The following is a 12,315-nucleotide window of genomic DNA, read 5'->3' as shown; positions in this document are numbered from 1 at the left end:
AAGAAAGCCAAAGAGTGGCCACGTTTTCTCAATAAAAAAAGTGGCCACGTAAGCCTTAGCTACAATGTGCAGACGGCTATTGGTTTGCACTATGCGAACATGTCCAGCAATTATTTATCATTAGCTAACAAATCTCCTATATAGGATCACGCTCTGTTTAAAAGTTTGTTAAACTATCCAGATTAATAGCATCTTGTATGAATCGATCTTCTTGTGCTACCCAATGACCATTACATGCTCGCGTAACGTGCTTCCTCTTGCAGAAAAGAGTAGCCGGCGGCAGATCAACCGCACCATCACCCAATACGCGGCCGATGACATCCTCACACAGCTGTGATGTGTGAGAGGTACGGAGAAGAAACACTAGATATACTCCGTTCTGAAGACCTGTGGATATACTGGCTGCATACATCGAGATGTGCTTAGTTGATGAATGCTAATCGTCAATGAATTCAGAACGCCAGTGTAAAATACCATATGCAAATGTAAGAATTCTCAGTACAAGCAACACATCAGATTTATCAACAGTTTGCAGTGCCGGTGTAAAATACCTTATGTTAACAACAGAATTCTTGGTGCACATAAGACCCACACCAACGTTTATAGAACACAGATGGACTGTGGTTTTTTAGATATATGTGCCAGTAAAAATATGGGAAGCTTCGTTACACAGAATACCAACAACATGATAATAAACAAACTCCATGAAACAATACGAATTTGCCTCATCGATTGCAAAGGTCTCTACAAAGTTGGCAATGTCAGAAGACGAATGAAATTGTGATTGTCCTGCCATATTAGAAATCACAACACTGAGCAATCATCTCAGTCTTCTTGAATGAATATATTGTGCAATCCCTGAAAGTAAAAATAGATGCTTTTCATATGCGCTCTGAAACATCCAAGCATGGTCACCAACTTTTCAGTGCTGCAACATCTGTCGTCCATTGACAGCATGCTTCTTAAGAAAATGGAAAGAGTCTTACAAAATGTTAGGAGAGAAGAGATATTTAGCCAAACAAGAAGGGCATATACAGAGCTCCATCGGGAGGAGACCACCACTAACACTGCAACCTATAAACATGCCAGTTAGGAATAGCAGGATTGGATGCAAGTTCCTGTCAAAATCAAAACGAAATCCACGGATTAATGCTCCTGTATAATATTAATTACCCAATGGGGATAAGCACAAGCATCGGACGATGTGAAAATGCATTACCAACAACCTAGAATTGGCCATCATTCGTCATAATGATCCTTTGAAAAAATGTGTGAGAGCAAACACATCATCATCAGTATAGCTCAGTAGAATTAGAAGCTAGTAAGATCATGTACACCCAAATTCAAATTCAGGGTAACATCAAGTATATATACTCTGCCTGCCAACATTTAACAAATAGAACTTTTAGAAAATAAGAATTAACCAATATACGTTCATAGGAGAGCTAGCTAGTTCCTTTTGTTTTGCGGGGAGAGAACTAGCTATTTCTTAACTTAAAAATTCAGCATTCACTTAATTCACAAGGTTCAAGAGAAACTGAAGTTTGTACCGCGAACTTGTACATATTCTTCCGTTCTGTATTGCCCAATCAATTTATGGACTAGAATGCACGTGGAAAATGTAAAACTATCTTTAAGTTCCTTGCAGATTGCAAAAGAAAATAGAAATATAAATTTGAAACGGTCGCTCATTTACATTGGTAATTGAGGATATATGTGTGCAATGGAAACATATCATTTAGACATCTGCTCGCAACCTTGATGATTTCCCCTCTGAATAAATTCAGCAAAACAGTTTAATCACATGCCTTAATCATATTACGAGCAACAGGTTTCATTATGCTAACATGGTACCTAAATACATCAAGGCGAACTCCGAGTCACGGAGCTCGAATGGTAAGGATGCTGGCCATGTTTGAAGGATCAAAAACTAATTAACAAGGTATATTTGTTCATCCAGCTTATGGAGACTATATATTCTTGTGTGCCTAACCGTCAGTACAACATATTTACCATTTTCTCGCCAGCACAGGATTGCCTCGTATCCAAGTCCCTTGCGTACATCTTCTGCTCTGAGATTTCTTTGCTGAATTTCAATCCTCATTGCCTAATAAATTCACAGAACATAAAGCTGGTGTCATCACTTCAAATCTTGTCTTACGAATAGCATAAAACTAAATTCCACTCTGATTTGAAGCTCGTAAGTTTGTGCATATTTCCATTAACAAATTCATAGAGAATTAGTATTGCCACCTAGGTACTAGCTGGTCCTTTATGTACAGCATTACTAACATTCAGTAAATTCAGATGCATCATTTAAAGCTACAAGGTTGCAAATTCGTGCAATTTTTTGACGGTGACTTTTACAGAAAAGCAAAATCACAAAGAGGATTCACATGCCCCATGAGAAACAAAAATTAATCTCAACTGGATCGAAGTTTGATGTTGTAGTGTTGTTCATCCTTCTCCACAGTTTGATACTGAATTCACATCGGCCTTGTTCGGTTGCATTTGATTTGAAGGGGTTTGTGAGGGATTAAATCTCCTGTAAGTCAAAATCCTCCCCAATTCCCTTCAAACCCCTCCAATCCCCTTGGAGAAGGGATTAACCGAACAAGCCCTCCTTGAATTGATCTTCAGACGCCCGTCTACACCATAACCACCTTCCCTGCAGGTACCACACAAGCTCCCCATATTTCTTTCATTTCATCCCTTGGCCTCTCTTCCTCTTCCCGTGCTTGCTCCCCTCCCAATAACAAATAACCTTGAACTAACAATTCAGAAATTCATGGAGGATGAGAGAGGAATAATAGGAGGAAATATTTCTTACCGCCGGGAGGACCGCCAATTGTGGAGGGGCGCCGGAGAAGTTCGTTGTCGCCGCCGAGCTTGCGCCGGACCTTTGCAGCGCCCACATCGCCTCCAGATCGCTGCCGCGTGAGACAAGGAAAGGTAAATACTCCACGCGCAATAGAGGTAGCCATCTCCTCCTGGTCATCCCTCCGGTGTCGTGCTGCGGCCGCTCCGCAATGGCGATAGGGATAGGAAGGGGCCGGGGGAGAGAGGAACGCCGTCGAGTGATAAGAAAACAGCTCACACGTTTTCTTCTAGTAGGATGGAGTGGGCTAGCTCGTAGGACCAGCTAGCCGTTTCCATGACGTAAAATTACATCGGTGGATTGTGATTTCAGGTGACTATTGTTCCAGTCGATCGACTGGGGTGAGGAATTACTTATTCTTCACCCTGGGTCATTAATAGAGTAACTATATATATATATATATAGCCCGTCTATTCTGATAATATTATCAGAATAATTATTCTGATAACACTTCCGCACTGCATGCTCAACGCGAGGGCACTGCACTTTCTTTACCAAGAGCACTGCATTACAGAGACTAGTGAACTTCGCGTCGGAAAAAACTGCGTGCAGTGTTTTTTCGATACTGTTTTCGCTCTAATTTTTTAACCGTTTATCGGAATGAGGCGTGTAATATACCGTTGGGAAGCTACGGATTAGGTGCAACTTCGCCATGTTGAACCCTTTTTGAGATTCCCCGCGGTTTAAGAGCAGTTTCAAAAACGGTGCGGCCCATAAAGAGTGTCAGCGAGCGTTTTTTCGCATTTTTTTCTAAACCGCTTGTCGGAATGAGGCAAATGATACACTGTTGGATAGATATCGTTGAGGCGCGTCTTTTTCAAAACTATTGTTTTCTCTAATTCATTACGGTTTAAGAGCAGTTTCAAATTTACTAAATCGCGGAATTCTGTTTTTTTGAAATTTTTGCAATTTTCGGTACTGTTTTCGCTCTAGTTTTTGAACTGTTTGTCGAAACGAGGCGTGTAATACGTCGTTGGAAAGCTATGGACAAGGCGCAACTTTAATATGTAGAAATGGTTTTGAGATTCCTTACAGTTTTAAGTTAATTTCGAAAATCGTGCGGTGGAGGACGAGAGGCAGCAGTCGTTTTTCGCGAAATTTTTACAAACCGGTTGTCGAAACGATTCAAATGATATGCCGTTGGAAAGATATCGACGAGACGCAACTTTTTCATGTAGAACACTCTCTCTAATTCCTTACGGTTTAGGAGCAGTTTTAAATTTACCGAAATGCGGACACTCTGTTTTTCGCAACACCCAAATCGACGTGGGTACTTCATCCGACTGAAAACCGCACTGCATCGGACAAACAACCGCACTGCATCAGACGTGTTAGAGAACTGCATGGTTTATTTTATTCAAACGTAATTTTTTTAAGGACGAGAAAGTAGAGTGCACTTCACATCGGGTGTAAATGAACCACAACGCTATCAAGAAGTGAACAGCATTACTTTTTTTCGCTTTCGTAACAATTTTTTTGCATTACGGGATGAACAACATCACATGTCCGACCATACTGCTTCAGAATGAAAACCGCACTGCATCGGACGGGCAAGCGAGCTGCATAGTTTCTTTTATCGGACGTAATTTTTCTCAGACGAGTTTTTGTTGTCTTTTTTTTGAACTTTTTTATGAACGAGAGTGGACCGTAGAGATAAGGACATGTGAACCACATCAAGCGAAAAATGGACCGAGACACAAGTCTAAGTGTACCATATGATTTTTCGTTGTCTTTTTCTAACTTGTTTCATAGGGTTAAGTGGACCATATTTGTCAATGTTACTGTGTTGCATCATGCGGGAAAACACACTGCAACGTCATCACAGAGGATTGCATGCGATTCTTTTTGTTATTGTTTAAAACGAAAAGAAATGCATAGTACAGTGGAGCGAACCTCTAAAAATAAAAAATGTGCATAGTATAGTGAAGCGAACCTCTCCACACAATAAAACCGGATCTCTCTGTGGACAAAAGTGAACCTCTTGGCATATTTTTTTTGCATGTCCAATGTATTTTGAGGAGGAAATAAAACTTGGATACAATAGTAGTGCACTTCATTTTCATGCTATTTTGCATTGTACAGGAACATAGCCCCCGACCGGATACCACGCAAAACACACACATACACACAAAACCGTCATGAGCACAATGTACTGCAGTGGGGATGGCATCGACAGCACCCAAAACGAACTACATTGCAGGAACCTATCTGCATTTTGCCGGTGGACCGCAGACCCACGGGAAAGCAACAATTTTACGCCTGAACTCCCACCGCAGCTTCTTCTGTAGGGGAATTAGAGAACCACGAATCGCATAATCGTCGGTGTCACGCCACACTCTGGTTCCCAGCGCGGCAGAGCCCGTCCTATCCTCAGATAGAGCAACAGGAGAAGGCACAGCATGGCCAGCGCCATGGATCTCACGACGAACTGCTAAACAAAACTTAGAGAGCATCAAAAAATCAAAATGAACTGCAATCAGGCTGTTGTAGGCACTGCTCCACGGCGGATGAAGTCGAATAGAGAGAGGGACTCATCTGGGACCGTCCGGGGCTCTTCTTGTGCACTGCAGGGGAGGAGGGGAGCTAGAGAGGGGGTCAGGGCAGAGGGTGGCCGCGCCGTCGGGGGCAGATGCCCTACAACTCGTCACGAGAGGAGCCTAGAGCACTGCAACGCCCGTGCAACCGCACCATCGGCCCAGCGCTAGCGAACTGCGCGTTGTGGTGGTAGGCGGCGGTGTCCTCCCAGTGGAGTAGTCGAGCTGGCTAAAGCATGGGGCCCGATGCAGCACTGTCGGCAGTGCTTCTGGGACAGAGGAGGGGAGGTGTAAGAGGAGTGGGTGTAGGAAACGGAGCTGCAGCTACCGGAGGAGGACGTGAGGTGGAGGAAGGGAACATAGGAGAGGGCTGACCTCGTCGCCGGCCAGAAGGAGGCGGCGACGGATCTTGGCAGGATGGGGTCGCTGGTTCCTAGTAGATCGGCGCGGGTGGGGCGGGGCGCAGGAGATCGGGGCGGTTGTGGGGGTGGGGGAAGAAGGTGGTGCGGTGGTGGTGGGTGGGTACGAGGAGATGTGGGAGGAGTGGTGGTGGGTGGGTTGACCTGTTTATTTTTTATTTCGTGTCGGTCGGTGGGTGGGTTGGGGGTGTTATCAGAATAAGGCTCCGGTGTTATTAGAATAAGAGTCTTAAGGGTGTTATCATAATAGACCCACCCTATATATATATAGTGTTATTATTCATCACCCAGGGTGCAGAATAAATTATTTTTCACCCGAGATAATCTTACAATCATTTCATAATTAAATTACGTTTGAAATTCAAATAGTTACATTTCTATTGATTCACTACGTAAAATTTGACATAAGAAAATAAAAATATAGGTCATAAGACAAGAAAATTTGCAGTTTATGTGTATTTTAGACTAAGTTTTTACGTTTGTAATTTTACATAACATAAAATATTTCCTACGGCGATTATATATTTTCTTACGGTCTCTTTTTGCGTCGGAAATAAGACAAAACTTACGGAACGTAAAATTACGGTGCATTGATGGTAAAATAGAGGCAGGGTGACGAATAGCGCGACCCTATAATATAACAAAATATATAATCGCCGTAAAAAATATTTTATGCTATGTAAAATTACAAACGTAAAAACATAGTTTAAAATACACATAAACTGCAAATTTTCTTGTCTTATGACCTATATTTTTATTTTTTCATGTCAAATTTTACGTAGTGAATCAATAGAAATGTAACTATTTGAATTCTAAACGTAATTTAATTATGAAATGATCGTAAGATTACCTCGGGTGAAGAATAACTTATTCTGCACCCTGGGTGATGAATAGTAACACTATATATATATATATATGTATATATGTAAATATATATATCTAAATGTTGACTACAGGTGATTGCACGGGCACTCTACTAGTGTGATAATGTTTTCCAGATCTTGGGATATCGTCGAGTGTAACGGTAATCCCAAAACAACATTGAAAAAATGATTTTGGAAGAACGGCCATATTAAATTGACCTAATTTGTTTGTTATACTTTGAGAAATTGTCATCACAAATCAATCGACAGAACACGGAGATTTAATATATGCTTTAGTTCCTTAGACCATGAGAGTATCGTTGTCACTTTTTACTGTATGATGGACTTTGGGATTGCTCAAACGTGATCTATAACATGGTGATCATAATGATAATTTACAGGTTGCGGAAAGGGGTCGGGGTAAAAATTGTTCTATAGGACGTCATTGCACCAGTGGGGGATGATGGGGAGCATTCCACGGACATCACCATGTGAAGAGCCCTTTTTTAAGAGACATGTGCAACATCTACTTCAAACATATAAAGGTGAATCTTCTCCTTTATGTGTGTTTTCTTGTCCCCTTCAAGAATGGTATACTACTTGACCCTCCATCATGCATCCATCAGTTTGAGCAGCGTTTCATACATGGCGAGGAGGAGTGCAAGAATAAGAGAAAATCTACACCATTCTTGTAGGAAGCCTGGAAGCGGCAACAGAAGAAGCAACAAGTGAAGTTGTTAAAGGGTTACACCCACCGGACATTCGGTACCCCATGCAGGAGATCAACCAGGAGTAGCCAAGGTCCAAACGTGCTCCAACAACAGGACATCTAGTGCGTCATCCGCCGACCGGACATCCGGTGCACACTGAAAATCCCTCAAAAGGACACCCCAAGGTCATCCCAGATGGATCGGACACCCAATGCCCATCGGACATCCGGTGCCTCAGCGTGTGACCAGACATGTGATGTCGGCTTGCGTGCAGTTTTGGGCCTCAAGCTCATGTATCCCTCTCCCACCTACCCTTTCGCCCTAGCACTATAAATAGACACCCCTCCTCATTTCTAGGGTTAGCTAAGATTATAACTACTAAAGAGCTTAGCTCATGTATCTCCCGTTTGTGGTATCTATCACCTCTCCTTTGGAGATTAAGACCTCCATTGGAGAAGATTTTCAAGGCCTCCACTTATGGAGAAGAAAGACTTCCTACAAGCATCAAGCCCAATAGAGTGTTTTCGAATGAACTACCTTTGTTATCTTGTCCCTTGATGTTTTTGAATGCTTGAGATTGATCATTTTCTTGTGATTTTAGTGTCCTGTGTGTGGATCTTGTCCATTAGAGTGTTCCTCTTGTGATTTTTCCCCTTGTGTTCTTAGTATTTTTCCCAAATCCACCTCCAATTCGTGATGATCAGGAAGAAAAGGGCTTGACCCTATATCAAGAAGCCATTTAGTTTTACTCACTATTAGATGAAATTGAATGGCCAACCAACATGTATACAACTTGTAGATGACCACAAGACCAACGACAACAGGTTGAAGAAAATGATGGGTCAAGCACCAAACAATCCATTTGATTGGATGACGAAAAGAAAGAAGTTATAGGGGAGAATGGATGAGTCACCGTGCCAATGAATAACCGACAAGTGATGGAAAACAAGTGGGAGAAAGGAAGGCCGCCCATAATGTCGCGGCGACTAAAATGTCCACCACATGGGCGGACATTTTTTCCACAAGGGGGGAGGAGAGGTGCAAAATCATGTTGGATGCGCAAAAAAAGATGATAGATTGGGACTGGGAGAGGGTGAACAACAAGTTGAAAATTGAGCGGGAGAAGATAGACTTGGAAAAGCAAGAGGCGTGTGTCAAATGGGAGCTCAAGAAGGAATGGACTTTTGGAAAAATATAACTTGAGAAGGGCAGGTTGCAACTTGCTCGAGACATGAAAGACTTGAGGATAATGTTAACAAACACAAGCTGGATGCAAAAAGAAAACGTGGCTTGAGGGGAAGAAGAAGGAGATCAACCTGTGCAGGGAGTATGACAGGGCGAGAGCAGCGGTGGCAGCAGCGAACGCTGCATGGTTGGCATACGGCAAGTGATTCACCACATTACTTAGCCATGGCCAATGCATTGAATTTTATGTTGGCATGCCCTAATTGTTGAATTGTGATTTATTTTTCTTTGTTGCATTGTTAAATTGTGGTGGGTTTATGCTATATGATTGATATGCATGATTTGCATGAATTTGAGAATTTGATAAAATGAATAAGACTTTTGAGAGGTCATCATGCGCTGTCTGTAATCACGCCTGGACGCGCCCACATACGTTTAGGGTGGCTGGACTTGCTAAGTCCGACTATGAATGCTATGATTCCCTCTAAAGGGTAAGGTAGAACATTTTAGCTCGATAATCCACTTCTGAGCCCAGGTGTAACGCCCTCGATGCGGCTATATCTCCCACGTGCCGAAGCACGACTTAGAGGCATAACCACATTGAAAGCAATGTCGCAAGTGAGGTAATCTCACACAACCCATGTAATACATAAGGGAAAGAGATACATAGTTGGCTTACAATCGCCACTTCACACAATTACATGAATAAAGCATTACATCATCCAAATACAAACAAGGCCCGACTACGGAACCAAAATAAAAGAAGAACCCCAAATGCGACAAGGTCCCCCGATCGACCCCAACTGGGCTCCACTACTGATCAACTAGAATGAAACAACACAAAGGACAAGATCTTCATCGAGCTCCTCCTGAGCTTGGTTGTGTCATCTGCACGGTCTCATCGGCACCTACAAGCTGGTTTTGGAAGTATCTGTGAGTCACAGGGACTCAACAATCTCACATCCTCGCGATCAAGACTATTTAAGCTTATGGGTAAGGTAAAAGTATGAGGTGGAGCTGCAGCAAGCGACTAGCATATATGGTGGCTAACCTATTCGCAAAAGAGAGCGAGAAGAGAAAGCAAAAGCACGGTCAAACAACTATGATCAAGAAGTGATCCTAGAACAACCTACGTCAAGCATTACTCCAACACCGTGTTCACTTCCCGGACTCCGCCGGAAAGAGACCATCACGGTAACACACGCGGTTGATGCATTTTAATTAAGGTCAACTTCAGGTTTTCTACAACCGGACGTTAACAAATTCCCATCTGCCCATAACCGCGGGCACGGCTTTCGAAAGTTCAAATCCCTGCAGGGGTGTCCCAACTTAGCCCATGACAAGCTCTCACGGTCAACGAAGGAATAGACCTCCTCCCGAGACATTCCGATCAGACTCGGTATCCCGGTTCCTCAAGACATCCTCAACAATGGTAAAACAAGTCCAGCAAGACCACCCGCTGTGCCGACAAATCTCGATAGGAGCTGCACATATCTCGTTCTCAGGGCACACCGGATAAGCTAAGCGTACAGGAGCCGACGTAACCCAAGTTGCCAAGGGATGGCCCTGCACGGTGCTCTGGGTTGGACCAACACTCAGAGGAGCACTGGCCCGGGGGTTTAAATAAAGATGACCCTTGAGTCTGCAGAACCCAAGGGAAAGAAAAGGCTAGGTGGCAAATGGTAAAACCAATGTTGGGCCTTGCTGGAGGAGTTTTATTCAAGGCGAACTGTCAAGGGGTTCCCATTATAACCCAACCGCGTAAGGAACGCAAAATCCGGGAACATAACACCGATATGACGGAAACTAGGGCGGCAAGAGTGGAACAAAACACCAGGCATAAGGCCGAGCCTTCCACCCTTTACCAAGTATATAGATGCATTAATTAAATAAGATATATTGTGATATCCCAACAAGTAAACATGTTCCAAGCAAGGAACAACATCTCCATGTTCCAACAAGGAACAAACTTCAATCTTCACCTGCAACTAACAACGCTATAAGAGGGGCTGAGCAAAGCGGTAACATAGCCAAACAACGGTTTGCTAGGACAAGGTGGGTTAGAGGCTTGGTTCACAATATGGGAGGCATGATAAGAAAGTGGTAGGCATCGTAGCATAGGCATAGCAAAAGAGCGAGCATCTAGCAAAGCAAAGATAGTAGTGATTTCGAGGGTATGATCATCTTACCTGAAATCCCGTAAGGAAGAAGAACGAGTCCATGAAGAAGACAAACGGACGTAGTCGAACGGATCCTCACAAACGCAACGTTATCGGAACCAACCCGAAGAAGCAACACCGGAAAGAAAGCAAACAATATAGTAAAATAACCATCACATAATCATAGCACGATGCGCAATCAAGTATGATGCATGTCCGGTTTAAAGAGGCATGGCATGGCAAAGTGCACAAGCAAACCTACAAATTAAGTGGAGCACAATATGCAACGGGTTGCATATTGACGGAACACCACATCAATTATTTAGTTCGATCTTGTTTATGTACCCAACAATATTAAATGCTGTTAGCATGGCAAGAGGTGAAACATAATGAAACTATCTAACTAGGCAAGTTTAAATGAGTCCGGAACCACAAAACAACAAGTCCGGAAACTCCTCATGTGCATATATTAGGTTTGGTACTGTTCTTCCCTAAACATAATTTTAGAGTTGTTAAACATGCTAGGTGAGTGCATCATGTTAAACTAGGCATTTTTCTACCCCATTTACATATAAAATTTATTAAATTCCGAGTTACGGTTATTTAGTTATGAATTAAACCATTTTAGCATGACATAGGAGCAAATTTACTCAAACAGCATTTTAAACATTTCAAACATAGATGAAAGTTGCTTATTATGAAACTAGATGAAATTCTAAGCAAGTTTCATATATAATTTATTTAGATCCGATGCACGGTTGTGGAGTTATTATATGCATGAACCTAAAGGGGTTTTCTGAAAAAACTGCAGTCTCTGAATAAATGGGCAAATTAGCAGAATGGAAAAAAAACATGGCGTGGGCCGAATCTGGGACAAGCCCAACAGTGCACAGGGGAAGCTGGGCGCGTCCTCACCTCACCGGGCCCAGAGGAGAAGATGGGCCGACTGGGCTGGCAGATCTGGCCGGAGAGGCCTGGGCCTCAGCGCTGGAGGGGAGGCAGGCCGACGCAGCGGCTCGGGTCAACGCGGGCGCAGCGAAGGCGCTGACTGCGGGTGCGCCGTGCGCTTCTGAAGAAAACGAGCAGGGGACAGGCGCGACGGCAGCTGGGCTTGCGGCGGCGCAAGATCCGGCCGGTGCTTGCTGTATCCGGCGCAGAGGAGGACGGGAATGGAATCCCGGTGGACCGAGGCAGGTCGGGGATGGCAACAGAGGAGCCCCGGGGCCACGACGATCTCTTGTGATTGCTGACAGAGGCGAGGCGTGGAGCGAGGCAGAGATGGGGCTTCAGGTTCGGGCGGCCACCGTGGAGGACCATGGCCGGTGCGACAGAGCTGCTGGTCCGGCGACGTTACAACGGAGACAGAGGGCGGCGGAGTCGAGCGAAGGTGCGTGCGAAGGAGAGGAGGGCGACGGGGCTTGATCCTGCTCTGCTGCTGCGGGCACGGGGAAGAGGAGGAGGGAGCTCGGGCTCCTGCGGGTTCGAGCAAGAAACAGAGCAGCTCCGGCGAGGGACTTGGTGCGGCCTTCCGCACAGACGGCGACCTAGACGCAGGGGAGAGGTGGAG

The 12,315-nt window shown here is 44.1% G+C and overlaps 1 long non-coding RNA gene across 3 annotated transcripts; it reads right to left on the bottom strand.

The window, feature by feature from the left end:
• Positions 1–517: 517 nt before the first annotated feature.
• LOC147964045 (uncharacterized) lies at positions 518–3,118 on the bottom strand. 3 transcript variants are annotated; one of them, XR_015607358.1, is made up of 4 exons: positions 2,831–3,118; positions 1,220–2,107; positions 987–1,118; positions 518–858 (listed from the first exon to the last, which is right to left on the bottom strand). It is a non-coding gene; the product is annotated as an uncharacterized LOC147964045 (long non-coding RNA). The 3 variants fall into 3 exon arrangements; XR_015607357.1 differs by having other exon boundaries at positions 521–1,118; positions 1,220–1,379; positions 2,014–2,107; positions 2,831–3,115; XR_015607356.1 differs by having other exon boundaries at positions 519–1,118.
• Between the last annotated feature and the right edge of the window lie 9,197 nt (positions 3,119–12,315).

This window comes from Triticum urartu, chromosome 6A, assembly GCF_056163025.1.
Source record: "Triticum urartu cultivar PI428250 chromosome 6A, HENAU_Tu73, whole genome shotgun sequence".
Lineage (NCBI taxonomy): Eukaryota > Viridiplantae > Streptophyta > Magnoliopsida > Poales > Poaceae > Triticum > Triticum urartu.
This window is presented reverse-complemented; position numbering and strand designations above follow the sequence as displayed.